Genomic DNA, 7,026 nt, shown 5'->3' on the forward strand with positions numbered 1-7,026 from the left:
GAGCGAACAAAAAGACACATAAATGTAAGCTTTTCTGGGCATTAATAAAGATTTTAACGAAAAGTAATCATTTGTTTTATGTTACTTTCAATCGTGAGTTCATATTTACGGTGATGTTACTCAAAGAAATGTTTGGAAAAAATCACTAAAGTTTGCTAACGTCATATCATTACAGACTGCACGATAGTCCTACAACATATTTTCATGTCTGATCAGGGGACATTGAGGAGGGCTAGTATCCCCAATAATTATAAATCTCTAAACCCTTTTCTCAAATACTGCCAATTCGAGAGAGAGAGAAAGATGAAAGTGCATGTGTGCGCGTCTGTGTGTTTCTCTTTTTTAGAGTGAGTTTACTTCAAAAACAGCGATCTTATCCTCTCGTTGCTGGAAAATAGCGATATAGTATTTAACTGTTATTAATAAAAGTTGTGGGGCAGTGTTGACAAGTTTCTTTGCTCCTGGATGTGTGAGCTGCTCAATCTCTGGTGTGTGTGTGTGTGTGTGTGTTTGTTTGTGCATGCCTACTGGTTTAACATACACACAAAAAAAACATTGAACCATATAGCCTCTCCAGCCATGAGTTTGCCAATAGCATCACTTTTGATTTGTAGGCCTTTTTCAAACTTTGACAGTGAGTAAGCCAGGCATGGACCATTTGTCATTAATGAGTAATGACTATGTTACACATGCTGTTTGATTTAACTGAATGTGTATGCGTGTGTGAGAGAGATAGGGTGTGTGAAGTTTAAGAGAATGAGTAGTGTTTCTAAAAGTGTGTGTGTGTGTGTGTGTGTGTGTGTGTGTGTGTGTGTGTGTGTGTGTGTGTGTGTGTGTGCGTGTGTGTGTATCTGGTAATCCCTACATTATGGGGACCAAATGTCCCCCTCCCCCCCAAGGGTAGTAATACCAGTAAATTGACAGTTAATACCACAATGACTTTGTGGAGACATTTTTCCCCATGAGGAAACAAGCTTATAACTCATACATAATTCTTTTTTTTATTTTATTTTTGTATCTAAAACTGCAGAATGTTTTGAGTGAGGGTTAGGTTTGGGGTAGGGTTAGGGTAAATACAGTTGGAAAGTTATTGAGGTTATGAGGAACGTCTTCTAAGCTGTCTACTCAGCCCTGTGCAGACAAAGGAGAGTGCCGTTGTCAAGCGAGGACTGGGGGGGCCAGCAGGGCAACAGATGTCTACTGAGGCCACTGGGGAACAAAAACTGGTATTCTACTTCTCCAGCACCCAAAAGAGTCAGGCGCTGCATTTTCTTAACCGACTGGGGTCATGTGACACAAAGGGAAATCTTGTCTTTATTCTGAAATGCAGTCACCCTCCTTCTGTGATTCCTGATGTCCACTTCAAATTCACACATAAACACTTTCTGAAAATGTTTCAGCTATCCTTCATCCCCACATAACCTGAAGCACATCATACATCAACGAACCCAGTTATTAAAAAAGAGAAGGTAAAGGGCCTCCAGTTCCCCTGCAAAACTTTAAAGAGCGGCAAAGCAAGCCAAAACAGTCCTTTTTTCCAGTCTCTAAAAGATATCTGCAATGATGTCCTTCCCATTTTTCTTTTCAAAGAAAGTGTAAATCAGCACTAATACATAGCAGAATCTCTATGACAGCTGTCCTTAAGATATTCTGAGACCTGTTCCTACAAGAGCCTCCGTGTCCCACAAACCAAGCAAAGGCAAGTGAAATACTAGAGTAATAGTTACTACTAACACCTAGTGAGCAAAAAACATTAAATAAAATATTAATTCAACATGGAGGAAATATGTGCATTCAATCTGAGAAATAAATGTTGCATTAAAAAAAATGAAGAATCTGTTACATAGACGCTTAATGCACTAAACACAAGACAGCTGACAATTGACAAAATAGGGTTAAAAAAAATCACAAGACTTACCATAAGTGTAGGAAGATCCAACCCAAAAGTAGGAAAATTATGTGGAAAGTTTTTACGGTTCATTACAATATCTCTTCTCAGTTCAGCACTGGCTAATTGCCATGCTCAAAATATATATTCTCCTTGTTGCACTTCAACTCAAAACCATGAACATGAAACCAAGTGGAGACGCACAAATCCAGTGAAGCAGATGAAGGGCCCCAAAACCCAAAAAGTTTGAAGAAGTAACACCCGTAGATTGTGTTCCCTCAGAAGACAATGAGAGCTTGAGCAGATGGAGCTACAATGTCTACCATTCCACGATAGGCCAGTTGCTGTGTGTGGACCAATGAGAGCGCAGAGAGCTCACAATTGAGTGTAAATACTGACACACACTCTCACTCGCTTTCTCAGATGCACACACACAGTTGATAATCTAAGGGAGTGTGGGGATAAGCTAGTGGCTGTCCAAAAGGTCTTCCCTCACTCGGTTCATGAATAAACGAGGGGTGTGCGGTCAACAATGGAGCCACACAAAAGAGGCCTTAGCAGGCAGCTGCAGCACGAGGCCTTAATTATTAGGGAGCAGGCTGGCAGTGGAAAACACCTGGCTCGCTTAGGGACTACAGCGGCTCTCCCTTCTTTGTTTATTTGACTGGGGGGATAAGGGTCTGGTTCAGATACAAACAATGGGCTGAATTATGTTAAAAGCATTACGTGTGTCTTAAAAAAAGGGCTGGGTGAAAGGGAGGATGAGGGTGCTTGTGTGTGTGAGAGAGGGCAAAGGGTTAGATGGGTCGTTGTGTGTACGGAAGGGGGCCGGATCCAGAAATCTACACACAACAAGTCTGTAGAGGAAAAAAAAGAGGTCTTTATTGTTGTGCCACACTTCCTCAAAATGGCGTTGTAGCGAGGACAGATAAAACAAGAGGCCAAGTCTTAAGATCTAGGTTGCTGTCATTTTAGGTTATGAAAGTCTTGTGATTTCATAAAATCAATGCACAAAAACAATACCAAGTATCTTTGCCTGACTCCAAACCTGATGAACCTAACCTTTATCAATGTACACTTAACCAAACAAACTCTATCTCAGAGCAAGAGAAGTCCAACTGGCTTTTAGTCCCAGTTAACAGCTCTTCAAATATCTTAAGATCAATGTTTTAGCATAGGCCTAAACATTCACAAGCCTAAAAACAGCTAAGAGAGACTAAAAATGCAGTTTTGTGGAGTAAAACGTCACGTATGACAGCATTCTCTTAAATGCATTTGAGGGTTTTTGTTGCTGTTAGGCTACGCTAATAAAGAAACAGAAACTAGTTTTTATGCAGTTTAGATTATGTGACGCTTAGATGAAGTGTAGATAATGAAAAATAAATTTAAAAAAAAAACTAAAAGTTAATTTTCACGACTGGGGCTAAAATGAAGACCCTGAAAACATCAGATACATGTACATTTTCTATTTAGCAGGTGAATTTCACAGTGTCAAAAGTATGAGAAAGCATGTCAGAACGTCAGGCACTTTTATGAGAAAGCCACATGACAAACTGCTGTGGGACTTTAATGTGGGTCAGTGGCGGTGTCAGGTTCTGGCAGAATGCTTATGCTGTTTAATTGAGAGATTAAAGAGCTGATTATGTGCAAATATTATGAATCAAAAGTCATGCACATATTTCCATTTCAGAAAACAAGTTGTCTTGTCACTGTTATTTGTTATTTGTCTCAATACTTCAAAGACACAGAGAAAGAAAGCAAGAACATTATTTAACCAGACAGAGTGCAAAAAGAAGGAACAAAATCAATTTGACTAAATTAATATTTGTTGATAGACATCAAATTTACACAAGCAAAAAAAAACAAAAAACATTTATTTTAAATTATTTTAAAGTTCACTTTTAAACTTAATGTTCCCTCTATTTGTTTTTCTATCTTAGCAAAACCTCTCTGTTCGGCAGACAGTTCATCTACCTGAGCAAAAACATCCTTTATACAGTACCTGACCTGTACATTGTACACACAAAAGTGGTTATCATGCATTTGCAGCTTGTAATTTTAAGGTGCTGTGTCTAATTTATTTGACCTTTGACATAACTTAATAATATAACATATAATAAAAAGCAAATTGATTAAATTGATCACAAGACTTACCATAAGTGTAGAAAGATCCAACCCAAAAGTAGGAAAATTATGTGGAAAGTTTTTACGGTTCATTCAAATATCTCTTCTCAGTTCAGCACTGGCTAATTGCCATGCTCAAAATATATATTCGCCTTGTTGCACTTCAACTCAAAACCATGAAAATGAAACCAAGTGGAGACGCACAAATCCAGTGAAGCAGATGAAGGGCCCCAAAACCCAAAAAGTTTGAAGACGTAACACCCGTAGATTGTGTTCCCTAAGAAGACGATGAGAGCTTGAGCAGATGGAGCTACAAAAAAAACATTTATTTGAAATTATTTTAAAGTTCACTTTTAAACTTAATGTTCCCTCTATTTGTTTTTCTGTCTTAGCAAAACCTCTGTTTGGCAGACAGTTCATCTACCTGAGCAAAAACATCCTTTATACAGTACCTGTACATTGTACACACAATGTACAGGTCAATTTGACTAAATTAATATTTGTTGATAGACATCAAATTTACACAAGAAAAAAAAAAAAAAAAAAAAAAAATTTATTTGAAATTATTTTAAAGTTCACTTTTAAACTTATTGTTCCCTCTATTTGTTTTTCTGTCTTAGCAAAACCTCTCTGTTTGGCAGACAGTTCATCTACCTGAGCAAAAACATCCTTTATACAGTACCTGACCTGTACATTGTACACACAAAAGTGGTTATCATGCATTTGCAGCTTGTAATTTTAAGGTGCTGTGTCTAATTTATTTGACCTTTGACATAACTTAATAATATAATATATAATAAAAAGCAAATTGATTAAATTAAATGACCGTGACGACAATTGTTGTCTACAGAGAGCATAAACCCATCAAAATGAAATGTTAATCTACTGCATATTAATTTACGAGATTGTCTATATCAGGGGTGTATAATATAAAAAGAAGCAAATTCAAGCATTTAAACTTTATTCGATTAAATAATTTCAAGCTGATCGCTCTGTTCTGATCATACTCTTTCTATGAAACCCGTAAACCGCATTCACCACTTCTAACTCTACAATGACAATAGCTTTATAGCGGCTGACCTGAACACTGCAAATATTGCTTATTCACTAGAATACAACTAAATCCCACACCTTTAGCATCTGCCTTTTTTCCGCAGGGGTGCATCACATGTAGGCGCGGAGATTAGTGCTTACAGTATTGTTTGTCTTGTACGTCTGTTAAATCCACAAAAAAAAAAAATAAATCAGTAAGAAGGCTACAAACATATTTAAGAATCTATTCGGGACATTCATGTAATGAATAATTTAGTTATAAAGGCAGAATTATGACTGTCTCATGCTGAATCCGTGAGAGGTGGCAGCTCTGTATCTATTTATATCTTTTTTATTCATATTTTAATATATTATTAATATCTTAATATATTATTATATCTTATACACTGTAGTGAATTTTGCTTTCACCAACCTAGGGAGGCGAAATAGTGTGGTGATGGATACTCGCGTCACCAATGACGTTATGATATTTGGATCACATGTCCCTTAAGGTGTGGTTATGAGTACATCACATAACAAAGCTTGGTAGGATCTCTAACTTGTAGAACCTCTTTCTGTATCATCAACACAAGGAAGACACAAGTGTAATAAAATAGACTGCAATCAGCTATATAATATCGAATGTAAATGAGAAAATCATATACTGATAATATACATCAATGCCAAGGTCTCTGGAAGAGGTTTGGATAAGTGACAGTTACGTTCTCTGTGGTCGAGTGAGCAGTCCGATGGCGGTGACTTCATCCACTGGTTGTGCTGGTAACAATGCAGTGGGGAAAGGAGCAGGAATCCGTTTCGACAGCCTTGAACACGAAGCACTGAAGGATGCTGATCTCCTGGAGCACCAAAGGGTCCTAGAATCTGGAACACGCAGATGTGGCCCTGGAGTAGGTGCAGAAGGTCCTTAGCCTGGAACACACAAGCAAAGGTACCTTGGAGGGAACGTGGTCATGTCTGTTGCTGCCTCGAAGCTGGAGACTCAGGACTAGGTGTCTGTTATTGCCTCTTCCCTCACGGGCCAGAGGCTCAGAACGTTGGTGATCTGTTGCAGTCCTTTCCTTGACAGGACTCAGACTCAGAACGGAGGTTGATCTGCTATTGTCTCACCCTTGCAGGCAGGAGACTCAGAACGGTTTGTTTCTGTTGCTGTCTTCCTGGTAACAGGACTCAGACTCAGAACAGTGTATCTTTTAATGTCTTTTCCATTCCAGTACTCAGACTCAGAACTTGCTCTGTTAGTGTCTTTTCCCTGACAGACTCAGAACTTGTAGCTCAGAACTTGTCTCTCCCTTTCGGGACACAAACTCAGTACTGGTTTATTTGTTAGTGTCTCACCCTTGCAGGCCGGAGACTCAGATTAAGGAGTGTCTTTTGGGAAGATACCTTTATCCCTTTCCGATGAGGAGGAGATTGCAATCTGGCGCTTCTCCATTTCAATATTAAATTCAATTCAAGTTTAATTGTATAGCGCTTTTCACAATATAAATCGTTGCAAAGCAACTTTACAGCAAATTAGGTTTCAACAATATTTAGTAGTAGCTTATCAGTGGTGACTGTCAGTTAATGTACATATGGCAGAAATGTACAGAAAAATCAATTAAAGATGTAATCAAACAGATGATGAACACTATTAACAGCAATTATTATATGATGCAATCAAACTTATATCAAAATTTGGTAGTTCTGTATGTTGTTTCATGGTTGGCATCATCTGAGGTCCTCTGAGGGGTTAGCATCATCTCTTCTCAGGTGTTCTGGATCCAGACTGAAGCTTGTGTAAATCCTAGTTACCACGGGATGCCAATCCCATGGCAAAAACAGAGAAACAAATAGACATAATTAGCGTAGCTGCTGTTCCAACCAAGTAACATTTATTTGTTTAACCCAAGCTAAAGAATAATAATGTGCATTTGATCAGATATAACTGCAGTACAAGATTATGAGATGCATTATTTGAATGC

At 38.2% G+C, this 7,026-nt stretch overlaps 2 long non-coding RNA genes across 2 annotated transcripts in view; one reads left to right on the top strand and one right to left on the bottom strand.

The window, feature by feature from the left end:
• Window positions 1-2,968: 2,968 nt before the first annotated feature.
• The window catches only part of LOC107663000 (uncharacterized), a 19,361-nt gene continuing 15,303 nt past the window's right edge, over window positions 2,969-7,026 (bottom strand). The window contains exon 3 of the long non-coding RNA XR_001631271.1: window positions 2,969-2,979. This is a non-coding gene — a long non-coding RNA (uncharacterized LOC107663000). The remainder of the gene's footprint in view (window positions 2,980-7,026) is intronic.
• Window positions 5,203-7,026, top strand: part of LOC107662999 (uncharacterized) — a 17,074-nt gene continuing 15,250 nt past the window's right edge. The window contains exons 1-2 of the long non-coding RNA XR_001631268.1: window positions 5,203-5,216; window positions 5,989-5,993. This is a non-coding gene — a long non-coding RNA (uncharacterized LOC107662999). The remainder of the gene's footprint in view (window positions 5,217-5,988; window positions 5,994-7,026) is intronic.

This window comes from Sinocyclocheilus anshuiensis, unplaced genomic scaffold (assembly GCF_001515605.1).
Source record: "Sinocyclocheilus anshuiensis isolate Anshui unplaced genomic scaffold, SAMN03320099.WGS_v1.1 scaffold2205, whole genome shotgun sequence".
Taxonomy (NCBI): Eukaryota; Metazoa; Chordata; class Actinopteri; order Cypriniformes; family Cyprinidae; genus Sinocyclocheilus; species Sinocyclocheilus anshuiensis.